This window comes from Taudactylus pleione, unplaced genomic scaffold, assembly GCF_031769625.1.
Source record: "Taudactylus pleione unplaced genomic scaffold, aTauple2 ptg000206l, whole genome shotgun sequence".
Lineage (NCBI taxonomy): Eukaryota > Metazoa > Chordata > Amphibia > Anura > Myobatrachidae > Taudactylus > Taudactylus pleione.
This window is the reverse complement of record NW_028284608.1, coordinates 6,595,040-6,611,410: the sequence shown is the minus strand read 5'-3', so window position 1 is coordinate 6,611,410 and position 16,371 is coordinate 6,595,040.

Sequence of the window (16,371 nt, the reverse complement as noted above, 5' to 3'; positions counted from 1 at the left end):
GGCATCAGCAAGAAACCCCTCGTCAATCAGCATTCAGCATGAAGACTAGGAACCAAGGGTCAGAGCACACATATTTATACCCCCCAGAAATAAACAACACAATAGAGAAGTTTGTTGCTAATACCATTGGTCCTAAAGGAGAGGGCATATGTTACAAGGCATTTAACAGGTTGGTTCAAATAGACACAGTCCAGCCTCTAACAACTGGTGGTCTCTGGTTTCCCACCTCATGCAAATCCTAACAGTTGGTCATATAATGTACATTTTGTTGCTTGAAGTCTCTGCGGTTCATAAGTTGAGAATGCATGTTGCGATCTCTCCATCGATATTACCGGAATACTGTGTAGAGAGTACGCATCAGTACAATACCAAACATGGCTTACTTATCACATTTCCAAGATGGCGTCTTGCGGCCAGTCGCAAGATGGCATCGCTGCGATCCAATTTTAAACTGATCTTGTCTGAGCCAATTTATCCAGCTTCGACAGTCCACCCTTTGATAGCAAACAACATGCTATCACAATCTGATTATAAAATATAATTTAGGCTTACATTTATATACTATTTAGTGTTATTATGGGATGGCACAAGGTGGTTCTTAATCCATCAATAATGTGTCTCTGAGAGGGGACATAAAACTACTATTATACGCACACCGCGTATCTTGGAAGATCATGTGAAAGGTGTGGGGATACACCAGTCCTATAAAGGGGAATTTGAGACTTTACATTATCTGAGGTGTTTTAAAAATAACATTTCAATAATACATTCTATGCAGGTCTAAATATAATACATTAAATGATGGTATTTCCTAGTTCAGGGTTGTAATGCAGTTCTGTATTTACCTCGGTATTCATACTGACCATCATCATGATTTAATTCTTTCGTTTTACTCTATTTTTACATTTTCCACACTTCAACACAATAGGAAAACACCGGACACATAGGCCAATTATTATGATGACAATCAGTATAAGGATTAAGAATTTGCTGATGCTGGCGATCACTTCCTGGACCCATTCCCCTAGACCTGAGAACCATTTCACTGGGTTCAGCCATGAATCCCATCCTTCTATATTCTCCCCTACTTCAGCCACTGAAGCATTATGGTTCTTACGAAATTCCCATTTTAGCTGCAGAATTTCATCCATCTTCCGGTCTATCACTTCCTTAGGGTCGCTGGTATCATTGGTGACATAGGTGCAACATTTTACTCCAAATTGGGTGGCCAACGTTATGCAATACCCTCCAGTAACAGCAGTTAAATAATTTAACACTAGCCTGTGTTGCACCAGTTCTCTCTTGTATGCTTGCAATTCTCACCCTGTATACCTGAATGTGTAATCATACATCTCGGTCATATTGTCTATTAATTTAGCAAGTTCCTGAATATATCTAAAATTTAATGTACCCCGAGCGATCCTGGTGGGATCCAATGCGACTAAAACTTGAAAGCCAGTTGTCTCACTAATTAACTGAGTGGCTTTATGCACGTCACCAGGTATCATATTTTGTTTGCCTCTGTGTTCATATTGCATGTGAAGATATGGTGATGATGTGTTTTTATGTATACCAAGCATTTCAACATGTGTGAGGGTCATAACTTCTGGGACCACTCTTCCCAGGTAACACAAACCTTCGGAACTCAGGGAGAGCCACTTATATGCTTTTCTTCCACATATAAAATATACATTATCAGGGAGAACATAAGGAATGGTATGCATCATTATCATTTAGCACATTTCCCTTGCAAACAATCCTATTTCTGGGTCTTCCATCTGGTACATGCAAGTCTCTGGCTGTATTATTTTAGCACAATAACCATCTGGCACCTTACCAATAATTTCTTTGGTGGAACTCAATGTCAGGGCCATAGCTAGGGTAGTGCGGCCAGTGCCATCGCACAGGGCACCACAGGTCAGGGGGCACTGTTTGGGCCTGTCAAATTTCTGTTTATTATCATTCTTGCTTGTAGCTTCCTCTTATTTCATCCCCAGCATCTCCTGGCCTCTCCTATCTCTTCCCTGGCCCTTCCCCATGAAGCCATGGCCATTTTTTGGGTGCATTATGTCCCTTTGAAATATGAGGGGGGCACCAATGCTCTTTCTGGCACAGGGCACCAAAAAGTCTAGTTACGGCTCTGCTCAATGTATACCGGTACCTAAAATGTCTCCCACTAGATTTAGTTGAGCATAACAGATCATGGTTTATGGACTCATTATCAGCTTTTTGTGAGAAGGTCATCGTCTGATTGTTGCCTGTCACTTCCCAACTCCCGGGTTTATTAGGGTTGCTTATGTTTAAACACAAAAGTGATCTATCTACTTGGAATTGATAGTTTGAAGTGAGGTGGTTTGGATGAGAGGAATTTTCCATCCTATGTCTTCCCTTTCTGTAATTCTAAAATTTCCGTGATATTCAGTGGAAATGGCAACAACCCTACATTATGCTGTCCCTGTGGCACATGTGAACACACCCAGCAATCAGTTTGATTTAACACTTTGCCTACCATGCTATGATAATCCTCTAAAGGATACCCACCCCAGTATGGGTTATATTTAGGTTGGCACCATTGGATACAGTTCTCATCAACTAGGGACCCACAAAGCTCACAAATACAGGAATCTTCAGATGACAAACTTTCACACCGTCCCTGACTACCCGGAATTACAGCTCTCTTAACAATAACAGTACTAAGATTGGTCAGACACTCCTCTGATTGGCATAGCACTCCTCCTGACTCCACTCCATCAGCGCTGCCATCAGCTCCCATCTTCTCTATCGGTCCTCCATCACAGAAACTGGGTATCCCCAAACAGATCATCATGACAGAAACTCTGGAAGAAATAACTAGGATAACCACAGCAGACCACTCCATTTCTGGAAGCACTGATCTACACATTTCTTTAGCTCAGGTATCTCACCATCACCTTTTTAATCCTTCCGGCACAAGCTCGCAATTGACAGGTCCACGTTATCGGCCTCGTCTCCATCTTGTATCTCCACAGGTTGGTTAACCTCCCTGTAGTGAGTGGAATGGACCCATGTATCTTCCCCGGCCACGCTTTGAGGATGTGGTACTTTGTCAACAATCGTCAGATACGGACCTTTCCACCGATCAGTCAAACGACCTGAGCTAAACAAATTCGGATCATAACAAATTCCCCAGGTTTGACATCATGACTGTTTGCATTAGACATGTTAGTTAATAACACTTTCAATTTCTGTTATTCTTATTCATCTTCGCATCTCAAAGGGGGGACAGATAAAAGAAATGACAGTCTGGAATGATCTTGGTTTTATTACCCATCACCTTACACATATTCTGGGAAACGTCACCTGTAAAATGAGTCCCCCTATCACTTTGAATAATTCTAGGGATATAGTATCTGCATACAGGTTCCTGCAATTAAATCTTGTTATTAATAGCTACTGCTCTAAATAATGCCTGGGCCCCTGGGTTGGATAGTATTCCGAGTATTTGACCTTAGCCTGGCATGGCTGCCATTTATCCTTAGCAACCTTGTGTCCTGTGTGTGAGAGATAAAGCACAACAGTTTAATATCATTTAAACATGACCTAAATACAACAATAAATCATCCACATTTTACATTAGAACAAATCCATTGGCGGGTTGGAAAGATTGTAAACAGTCATATAAGGCCTGAGAGATGATACTGGGGTTGCCTATGAACCCAAGGGAAACCCGTGTTCATGTGTGGTGTTCTTCACTTTGCAGTACTTACTTATGTGTCCCACTTGGTGACAGTTAAAACATCTTTCTGAACAGGGTGGAAGAAAGGATTGTTGTGGGAGTTGAGCAAGAGGGAAAGATGGTGGGTATGGGTAGGAATATGGAGGATAAGGGTATGGTGGGAGGTATGAAGTTTGTGGGTAGCATGGGACCTGTGGTTGCGTATGATATGTGGGGTAAGGATGTATTTGCTGTGGTGTGGGATTGGTGAGGACATGTAACTGTTCAAGTGCAAGTGTGTAGATAGGTGCAGGTGTGTCTACTGGCTGTGATGTTACAGTCATTCCTTCCAGAGCTTGGATACTGACAGTCATTAGTTTTTCGCTCTGGGTCTCTCTCTTCTTTGAGATGTTTTTATCATGTTCTATGGCAGATTCTATGAGGGTATCTATTGTGACTCCCCTCCTTTAAGTGTTCTTTAAGGCCATCCATGAGTATGGTGACAATCATTCCCCTGTGGTGAGTGCTATCTTTAATTTCTTCTAACCCAGTGTACTGGGTGATAGTCTGCAGAGCCCGGTCGCAATAATCTTCTGCAGATTCACTCTCCTTTTGCTTTATGGTGAAAATTTTGTTCCAGTTAACTACTACTGGAAAATATATACCCAATTGAGTTATGATGCGGGAAATATTATCTTGGTTTACTTGGTCTGTTAAGGGAACGTCACCATCCAATACACAATCCGTGATAAATTTTGTCACGTCGGTATTGTGTGGTAGACAGGCCCTTAACACCACACGTCAATCTTTGTTAGTTGGCTCATGAGAACTACCCAAATTCCTCAAAAATCTTTGACATTTGGCTAGTTCCTTTTGGGATCGGGGAAATCTTTTATGATTTAATTTAGTTCTGCTCTTGTCCAAGGACAATGCATTATCACTTCCCTCGTGGGCACTACACCGTTCGCATTGCATTTCCATTCGGAACAGTTATAGTCCGAATGGGATGCAGACCGGCAGCGCTGCAACCTTTGACCTTGCTACCTGGCTGGGGGTTTAGTCTGCTGCTGCTACGTATGATATTAACAACTTCCTCTATGGGTGCAGAGGGGGCTAGCACTTCCCTTACTGTTACTGATGGAGATGACGGCACCACTCGTGATTGTTGTGGTGCAGCATCTATCATCTGTACAGCATGGGAAATGGCAGACATTACAATAGGCTCATCATCCACATCATGAACATTTTCTTTATGGTTGCTTAAGAGAGGGTACAAATTGCTTGTTACATTTTATTGGTATTTTTGATAACTGTACTTGCACCTCCATCCACATAAGGTGGAGGTGGTGTGCGTGAACTGCTGGTAATACCTTCTACAATGCTACCTTGCCGCACATGTGCGCCATTTTACGGCTCGCTCGTATTGCAATTTAGATCAGTTTAAAATTGGATCGCAGCGATGCCATCTTGCGACTGGCCGCAAGATGCCATCTTGGAAATGAGATCGCAAGACGCCATTTTGCAAATGGCCGCCTAAGCACAATTTTAGATAAACTCACACTTTAGTACATGTGGCGATATTACTATTTAATCATGCGATTGCATCTTACACCATTTCTCATACATACATTAATATGCACAATAGCGCTGTTAACTAGTCGCATATTAGTGAATGCATAAGATTCTGTATGAAAACGCCAAAAATTAGCTTCATGCACATGCATCTGCCCCAAGTTAACTAGCGTCTTTACATCAAACCCCACATACTCACACATTATATATTCACATACAAGGTTCCATAAGCTTTAAGGTAGAAGATTCAAGTATGCACATTTATTATAATTGCTAGGAGATAAAGATTATTTCGTAACTAAGGTTTTATACGTGATAAGTAAGCCATGTTTGGTATTGTACTGATGCGTACTCTCTCAACAGTATTGCGGTAATATTGATGGAGAGATCGCAACATGCATTCTCAACTTATGGACCACAGAGACTTCAAGCAACAAAATGTACATTATATGACCAACTGTTAGGATTTGCATGAGGCGGGAAACCAGAGACCACCAGTTGTTAGAGGCTGGACTGTGTCTATTTGAACCAACCTGTTAAATGCCTTGTAACATATGCCCTCTCCTTTAGGACCAATGGTATTAGCAACAAACTTATCTATTGTGTTGTTTATTTCTGGGGGGTATAATTATGTGTGCTCTGACCCTTGGTTCCTAGTCTTCGTGCTGCATGCTGATTGATGAGGGGTTTCTTGCTGATGCCTACATCTGGACCAGAGAGCGCTGCGTATGTATAACTGTACTTGGGTCTGTATAATTTCTTTGCGCTAAGATTATATGAGGATCATAGCGTTTAACTGCTGTACTTTTTACTTGAATAATACTTTGTGCTTTGGAACCACAGGTTCTAGGTCTGGAGTCTTTATTTACTGTATGACTGCATACACAAACTAGCATCATCCTTAGAGGTTTATAGGAAGGATATTAGAAGGTATAGGCAGGGGTATTCATAAGGTTCAAAGGCAGTATCGTTAGCTCACAACGCTAGTTTGCATCACTTGCGCATTTTTAAGCCACGCATCCCCTTCATGCTGCCACAACTTTAAACATTCATAATATTTTACCTTTTTACCTCGAGAGCGCATCAGACTGATGTAGTCTCGGACATTATTCAATACCTCTTTATCAAAACTACCACTTCTAGGAAACGGTTTAACACTCTTCCTCATCATATTAAACCATAAATCACAATACCTGGTTGCATTGGCACCGTACCTAATATGCATAATATGCCGCGCCGACCCAAGTGGCGCTTCCAACAGCAGCAAATCATTTAACATCTCTACGGTTTGCTTGGCCCTCATCCTGGGAGAACCCTAAGTTTTTCAATAAAGATTTAACTTGGTGAAAGACAGTCTAGATACTTTCACTTACCTATGGACAAAATTTCCAGATGCCCCCGCTCACCTACGGAAGAAATTTCCAGATGCCCCCGCTCATCTACGGAAGAAATTTCTAGATGCCCGCGCTCACCTACGGAAGAAATTTCTAGATGCCCCCGCTCACCTACAGAAGAAATTTCTAGATGCCCCCGCTCACCTATTATTTCTCAGCTCACAATCACAAGTTTCCTAGTGTGGCTCAACTACAATGCTCAAATAACCCAACCTAATTATTGAACACTGAAATCACACTGAGAGCCGGTCCATACAACAAAGACAACATGTACACCTGCTGATGTGTATAGAATGGTAAGCTACTTACCAAGCTACTAGGCCAACTCCTGCACCTAGTACTTAAGGGTCATACAATACCCTTAACCTTTAGGTCCCGTGTTACACCCTAAACAAATACTCACAATCACATACTCTTTTCATGCGCAGAAAACTACATGTTAACCCAATTATTGGCAACAATTGATAATGTAAACTCAATGGCTTTGTTTAAACATGTGGCAGCACAACCGGAAGTACATATACACTATTGTGCGACCAGTCGCATACACAATAATGCGACCACACAACCGTATGACAATCTTTAGCTGCGTACACAAAAGTGTGTCTTTACTGTGCACAAAACTGCGACTCAGCTGCGTGTTCAATACTGCGGCAACCCTTTAAATGTTAGGTTCTATCAACAAAGGAAAACAAACTTTTTCCTCTCTTGTCCCTGGATTCTAATCAGCGTCCCTGGCTCACATGAAAATGGGTAGCGATCTCTCAGCACTGAGCGGTTGAAGGTAAACCCTGCATGTGGCCACTCCACCCTTTGGTGAGATATCGATAACCGTATATGCCGTGAGAGTGGATAAGTGACTCCACTACGAGCCCCCAACTAATGATACTGCCTTTGAACCTCTATACACCCCTGCCTATACCTTCTGATATCCTGCCTATAAACCTCTAAGGATGACACTATTTTGCGTACACAGTTAAACAGTAAATAAAGACTCCAGATCTAGAACCTGTGGTTCCAAAGCACAAAGTATTATTCAAGTAAAAGTACAGTCAGTTACACGCTAGTTATAAGTACAATTTGGTGCAAAGGAATCATACAGACCCAAGTACAGTTATACATATGCAGCGCTCTGGAGCAGATGTAGGCATCAGCAAGAAACCCCTCGTCAATCAGCATTCAGCATGAAGACTAGGAACCCAGGGTCAGAGCACACATATTTATACCCCCCAGAAATAAACAACACAATAGAGAAGTTTGTTGCTAATAACATTGGTCCTAAAGGAGAGGGCATATGTTACAAGGCATTTAACAGGTTGGTTCAAATAGACACAGTCCAGCCTCTAACAACTGGTGGTCTCTGGTTTCCCACCTCATGCAAATCCTAACAGTTGGTCATATAATGTACATTTTGTTGCTTGAAGTCTCTGCGGTCCATAAGTTGAGAATGCATGTTGCGATCTCTCCATCGATATTACCGGAATACTGTTGAGAGAGTACGCATCATTACAATACCAAACATGGCTTACTTATCACGTATAAAACCTTAGTTACGAAATAATCTTTATTTCCTAGCAATTATAATAAATGTGCATACTTGAATCTTATACCTTAAAGCTTATGGAACCTTGTATGTGAATATGTAATGTGTGAGTATGTGGGGTTTGATGTAAAGACGCTAGTTAACTTGGGGCAGATGCATGTGCATGAAGCTAATATTCAGAGTTTTCATACAGGATCTTATGCATTCGCTAATATGCGTCTAGTTAACAACGCAATTGTGCGTATTAATGTGTGTATGAGAAATGGTGAAAGATGCAATCGCATGATGCTAATAGTAATATCGCCACATGTACTAAAGTCTGAGTTTATCTAAAATGGTGCTTGGGTGGCCACTCACAGAATGGCATCTTGCGATCTCATTTCCAAGATGGCGTCTTGCAGCCAGCTGCAAGATGGCATCGCTGCGATCCAATTTTAAACTGATCTTGTCTCAGCCAATTTATCCAGCTTCGACACCAGCTATGTCAGAGACACCTCCAACTCTCTTGATAAAGTATGACTGTTGCCATTGATTTCTCCTGACATGTGGCTAGCAACACTAGATGTACAATCATTGTATACTATCATTCCACACACAAATGGTACTGATATGATTTGGAATTGTCCTATTCAAGCTGGACAATGTGAACCCCCAACTGAGTTTCTAATGTCACTAATTAAGGTGATTCTTGAAAATAATTATTTTATGTATGGTGGTGACTATTATGCCCAGATAGCAGGTATGGCGATGGGTTCAAACATCGCGCCATCATACGCAAATCTTTATATGGCAGCCTATGAAACAAAATACATCTGTCACCGATATAGTGACAAGTTGGTAACATATAAGCATTTTATTGATGATGTCTTTATTATTTGGTCTGGCACAAGGACAGAAATTACTACAATGGTTGAAGAACTGAATGCACTCCCTGAACCAGTTAAATTTACATCTACAATCGATTTCAACTCAATTTACTTTTTGGATGTCACACTATATAAAGATGGTGACCTATTGGGGTCTACTCTTTTTCGGAAACCTACTGACCGAAACACAATATTAAGAGCTATTAGTCAATACCCTACTCCACTGAAGGAAAATCTCCCAGTATCCCAATTTTTACGGGCACTGCAGATAAATTCCTCGATTGAAACAGCACGAATTCAGATTGATGAAATCAAATTACGTTTTCTTGCAAGAGGGTACTCACCCACAACTATTGACTGTTGTGTCACCAAAGCATATCAACAGGCATCAACACCATTAAAAGCTGATAAACGTAATAAAAAGGATGACTGTATGATATATGTAACCACCTTTGATCACACATCATCGGCATCAGCGTGGACCCTCTAGAAATATTGGCCGGTGATTAGTACTAACCCATCATTAAAGCTGGACAGATGTCCAATACCAATGAGCACCTACAGAAGGGCGCTGAATCTAAGGCAACTTCTTATGTGCCCTATGCTACAATCTTCTGTAGTTATGCCAACTTGACTGAAGAATAACAAGACAGGTTGCTTTAAGTGTAACACTTGGGTCACGTGCCACTCCATGTTGTGTGATGATACCTTCCCACACTCCTACAGTGGGAAGAAAATTCAAATTAACCACAAGTTATTCTGTACAATGAAATATGTGATTTACCTTCTTCTATGTCCATGTGGTTTATATTATATTGGCATGATGACTAGGACATTCAAAGAGCGGATGGCGAACCATCGCACACTGATTCGTACAGCATTTGAAATGGGGAGCTCTGATAAGCCTGTTGATAAACATTTTGCTACTTTGAGCCACCAAGTCTCAACCATGATTATAGACCATGTGCCCATCCCGATTAGAGGAGGAGATCATGAACTTTTATTGCGTAAAAAGGGAGGCTTGTTGGATCCATTCCCTTAATACAATTACGCCTGGTGGTCTCAACGAAAACAATCCACTCAAAGTCTTTCTTCACTAAGATCCTTACTATTAGAATATAATGGAGGTGCTGGTAATGAGTAACTCTATGGAACACGGCAATTAGCTAAATATCGTGCAATACTTAGGAACTAATACGTTTACGATACGTATTTTTAAAGGTGTCTTATATTTTCTGTTTTGATTGTATATTTTTTGATTTATGTATTAGTGTTGATGTATATTTTAGGTGTACTTTTCTCTGGTGTTCTGTGAATTGGATAGTCTACCTAAAGCTCCTTTGGCACTTACCACGATAGTATACTTTAATCTTCAACTATAAACCTATTACTATCTATATACAGAGGAATAACGCATACATATGTGTGTCTGGTGAGACACATTCTGAAGTATAGAAGTTGGTGGATTCATGTTAAATTGGCCCAGCTGATGTTTTGCCTCGATTGCTATGCAACTCCGAGCAGGATGACACATTGTGTACCTCACTTCCGGTGCTTTGACACGTACGGAAGTAGAGGTTGGTGACTGAACCCCGTGCCCGCTGACGATGTGGAAGGTGTAGGATTGCCCCCATCTGGAGTCCCGAGTGAGTGGCATACCGTGAGTGGGATGCTACGATACTTGATTCACCTGATCGAGTGGTGAGCAAAGTAGTGACACACTGTGTTCTCCATGCAGTGACACGCATGGAAGTCAGTGGTATGATCTTGACTGGGGATTGGTGATGACGCATATGGAATATCAGTGATGCAGTGGCTGAAATGTGGGAGTTCCCTCCCCTCTGCCAGGTGTTTTGACTTGATTTACCTAATGCATACCATCACAACTGTGCATTATTTACCTGTGATTATCCTCTGATTGAATAAATTATTTGAGTAGTTGATTGGTGATAGTACTTAAGGGAGCTTTGGTGGTCAGGTCAGTATGCTCCTGGTCAGCAAGCTGGATGGTTGACACATAGTGACCTGTTTTGACAAAGACCCTTATAGGGTCGAAACGTTGACTGCTACATGGATTTGGTGATGTGACTATTTTCTTCTATTAAATCTTTTTTGTATATATTGTGGTGAGGGCCCTCTGTGGCTGTAAAAAGCCTGATTATGGTATTATAATTGGAGCACCTGTTCGGTTATTTCCTCAGTGGAGCACCCCATGGATCACTCCTGTGGATGTGATGGCAGTAATATATTCTAATTCTAAGTTCTCTCTCTCTCTCTTTATATATATACAGTATAGATATATATGTACATATCTATACATACACATAATATATATATATATATATATATATATATATATATATTGTGAAACAGTTAGGTTAGGGGGTCCCTCTCCTGGGTAGAGGACTCCTTCCTTACACACACACACAGCAGCAGGGAAGCAGCACACCAGTCTGGATGCAAGTACAAGCTGGTCGGCGCCAGTCTTTATTGTACAATGTCTGAAACAAACATATAGAAAACATAAACATAAATCCTAGCCCTGTCGGGGCACTAACTTCACAGGCAGTTCCCTTACTACCAGAACCTGGCAGGGCCTAATGCCCTCACCAGCAACAAGGGCACAGCACAACACTTACAGTTAGGTTTTCAAGTGTCTCTGAGCAAACTCCCTGTCTGCTCTCCCAGGTGAGACAATCAGCCCTCAACACACTAGGCTTATATTGGCCACTCTCAGGTGGAAACCCTAACAAGCCTGTTACCAGGTTAAGAGAACCAAAACCTGGAGTGGCCGTGAGTGGAGCCCTCCCTCTCCTCTCACCCACAATCCCCAGGTCCCAAACCGGCTTTTCAAAAAGCCGAGACTCAAGCCTGCTACACTGCAGACTTTCTCCTGGAGGTTTAAAACACATAAGACAGGAATCTGGGACAAATGTACCTGCCACAGACCACTTTACCAATGATCCTATCACAATATATATATATATATATATATATATATATATACTGCATGTGGTTTGGCACTAGCCACAACGAAAAACTGTTAGCTGGGTGTCTTCTAAAAATCATATACGGCAGGTATTTCCTTCAGGAACTAAGAAAGCCCCCTAGTGAAAGAAGAAAGCGGCACTCCATGATGAAAAAAGTACGATGTGTATTGAAAAAGAGTTACATGATACACCACAAATAAGTCGACGTTTCAAGTTCTCCCGGGACCTTGTCTTCAGGACTAGTGTACTCAAAGTGAACATATATATTTTTTTCACAACACGTTTCACACATTCACAACACACAATTTTTTGTTCACATACACGTTATTTATTTTCATCTTTGGCATCATTCACAGTATATTTTGTTCATTCATTAGTCATTTCTTTTATTAGCATCTTACATTCTTTTTCACAACTAGTCACATTTATTTTGCAGTGCACATTATTTATTCCACATCACATTAGCACACAGCTCGTCTCACACTCTACATTTTTCCGCTGCTCTCCCCTACCCAGTGGGATGACGGTGTTGTACAGGGTTACCAGGGAGACGCATGTCATCGTTGGTGGCGGTTTCCGGGTTTCCCTTGACGGAGGCGCCATCCCTTGGCCGGGTGAGTCCAGCGTGCACTGACACGCTACAGCAAGTACACTACTAAAGGTAAGACACTTTCACTTGTTCACTTTGAGTACACTAGTCCTGAAGACAAGGTCCCGGGAGACCTTGAAACGTCGACTTATTTGTGGTGTATCATGTAACTCTTTTTCAATACACATCGTGCTTTTTTCATCATGGAGTGCCGCTTTCTTCTTTCACTAGGGGTCTTTCTCAGTTTCCTGAAGGAAATACCTGCCTTATATATATAGATACATACATACATACACATGATATATATATATATATATATATATATCTGAATACATAATCAGCAAAACCCAGAGACAGGCTTCTGACCACTGCTCTTTGATACCACCCGCCTGTCTCTAAAACACTGGACCGGACCTCACCTGCCAAGTCCTGTCATCCAGTGTCCGACTCCCCACACAGCACTGCATGCTCCCTGCCAGCCTGACCTGCCCGACCGCACGGCACACAGCAGCAGGCAGCTCTTCAGTGAACTCTGGCAGCCTTGGGCGGGGAGACGTCACGTAATGATGTCTCTCCCATCCCAATAGGTTCCCAGGACTCGAGAGGCGGAGACTCACATTGAGTCACACTTTGACAGAAGGAAGGGGAGGCTGCTGCTCCATGTAAACAAACAGTGCTAATCACCGCGCAGCAGTGGCTGTCCAGCTCTAACAGATGAGGTGGTGGGCAGCCGGTGTTCCGCCCTCCGCGATGTTCCGCTCTGTGCAGTGGCACCGACCGCACCACCCTAGCTACAGCCCTGGTTACAAATAAGCACAGTTCAGATCAGCATGGAGGCACATTTGCACCAGTTAGGTACAAGTACCCACTGATGATAATGACTTGTAGCAAACTATGTGTATATGCTGCTTCCATGCCAGTCTGCGGAGGAGTAAGCATCTTGTGAAGTGTATAACCATGCACATGTGCAGACTATTTTTCTGTGCAGGGAACAAAGAATGCAGGTGCACACTCAAAGTATTAAGAACAATGATAATCAGAATTATCCTGATAAACTCTACAATTAGCATGGAGTATAAGTGAGGTTCTTAGTAAGTTTGGCCAAAGATGTGTTTGCCCATCCAGCATGTCAAGGGGAACCCCGTCAGATGGGTTCCTAACACCCCTCAAACTGACACGTGTCAATTTATCCAGAACTTATCTATAATAGTTCCCATTCTAATATGGAGACAGCAATGGAGGAACCTGTGCTGATTAAAAACACCTAAGGACAGATGGAAGGGGTGTTAATACCAAGCAGAAGTAGTGTACAAAATACACACAGATATCATTGTTCTTAGTACTTAGGGGGTAACTCAGTAGTGGATGGGATTGCAAAGCTACACGTAAGCAGCTTTGCAATTCCATCCTTGCAAATATGCAAATGCAGTAAGAGGTGTCTGACACCCCTTGCTGCATTTGCGATCCCAGCATTGCGACCGAGGTGGTGGATGGCGCCGGCCAGCTGAATAAGCCTTAGCTTATGCAGGTTGGCCGGCTTGAGAGGCCAGAAAACTGCGCCTGTGGAGTGCGTTAGGGTTAGTGTTAGATACTGACCTTGCCACTCCTGGAAAACATGGCCAACGCGCCCCCGTTTCTGAGAATGCCGGTCATCCCTGCACCGCCCCAGAAATGGGCATAGCTGGGGCTGTGTGCGATCACGGATGACCCATTCTGCACATGCCCAGAATAGGTCCTGCGCACGCACAGATTCCTGATAATCTGCGTGCAATGCTGGATCAGCCCCTTAGAGTGTGCACCTGCATTCTTTGTTCCCTGCGTTGTCTCAGCATGGTCACACATCTTATTATGCTATCCACTGTGATCAGCTAATAGAGGGAAAACAGAATAAGGAATTGATTACATTTGATGTGTGCCTACCTTTACAGCCTTCCAATGTATTTTCTGCTAGTGAGAACATTCAGGTACAGGATGGACAAGCAGGAGATAGTTATTCTAAATCCTTCCCGTGAGTTTATATAGGGGAATAAAGAGAACTCCCCAAAGGTAGAATTTATAATAGGACATATCAGCCCATGATTTACAGTATACTGGGACATAAGTGATGGGAGGAAGGAATTGATTATCACCCAAGATACTGTATCCAGGAACGCATTCCTTATTATTGCTCATTACAATCTTTAGGATTAAATAATCTAATACATGTATTTTCTTTACTCACCAATGCAGTTCCAAAATACACAATAAATCTGGGTTGAGCTTCTGTCTTATAAATAGACCTACATGGGCGTTGTTCAGTCTCATGAGATTAATCGAAAAGAAGGTAAATAAATACATCTGAAATCATGCAAGGTAAATAATGTGTCATTGTGCTACTGAAAACAATTATCACACCACGAGCAAAATCACTTGTGTGGAAGGGCAAACAGATAATAGTGAGTTACAAAAGGAGCAATCTCTCTTCTAAGATTCAATTATTGAGATCTGTCTAGCTTAGCTTTTAGTCTATTACTATTATGTTACTGCTTATTACAAACTTTTATAACAGGCACTTGACATAAGGGCAGTTTAGGTGTTGCTATTTATATGCTAATAGCATGTTTCCAATAGATAATGTACAGTTGTACTGCAATAACTTGTAATGTTGTCAGTAGGGCTTTTTGTATACATTTTGATCAGTTATTATATTCACTGTACACAGTGGAGGCTAAAGAGGTGGAGCTTTAGCGCAGTTCAAAATTCAAATAGGGGAGCCACACCAACTGCCACCCCAAACCCTGCCAAACATTGCAGGCCAGGACTCACTGGCAGTTGGTGTGATTCCCCTATTTGAATTTTGGACTTTTTTTTAGTATGCAGTACAGTTTATGGTATGCAGTCAGCAGGTCTATGATCATAATGTCAACATTCACAATGTTGACAGCAGCAAGTCGACATGGATGATGTCAACATGGCTAAAATGGCAACACTCACAGAATGTCATCATTGGAAATGTCAACATTTTCATAGTGTTGCTATTTTCTTTAGAGTTAGGGATAGCATTAGGGTTATTAGCATTAGGGTTACCGTTAGAGTTAGGGTTAGGATTAGCATTACAGTTAGAGATGCTGTTAGGGTTAGGGTTATGGTTGGGCTACCATTAGTTTTAGTGTTAGGATTAGAATTTGGGTTAGGAATACCATTAGAGTTAGGGTTAGCATTAGGATTACCGTTAGGGTTAGTGCTAGGATTAGGGTTATGGTTAGAATTTAGGTTAGGGTTACCATTAGCGTTAGTAACCATTAGTGTTAAGGTTAGGATTAGTATTAGGGTTATGGTTAGAGTTAGCGTTAGGATTACCGTTAGGGTTAGTGTTAGGATTAGCATTAGGGTTATGGTTACAATTTAGGTTAGGGTTACCATTAGCATTAGTGTTAAGGTTAGGATTAGCATTAGGGTTATGATTAGAGTTAGGGTAACCATTAGAGTTAGTGTTAGGGTTAGGATTAGCATTAGGGTTATGGATGCTGTTAGGGTTGTGATTAGAGCTAACGTTAGGGTTACCGTTAAAGTTAGTGTTAGGATTAGCAATAGGGTTATGGTTAGATTTACTGTTAGGGTTACGATTTAGAGTTAGTGTAAGGGTTAGGATTAGCATTAGGGTTATGGTTAAAGTTAGGGTTAGCGTTACCGTTAGAGTTAGTGCTAGGATTAGCATTCGGGTTAGGGATACAATTAGGGTTA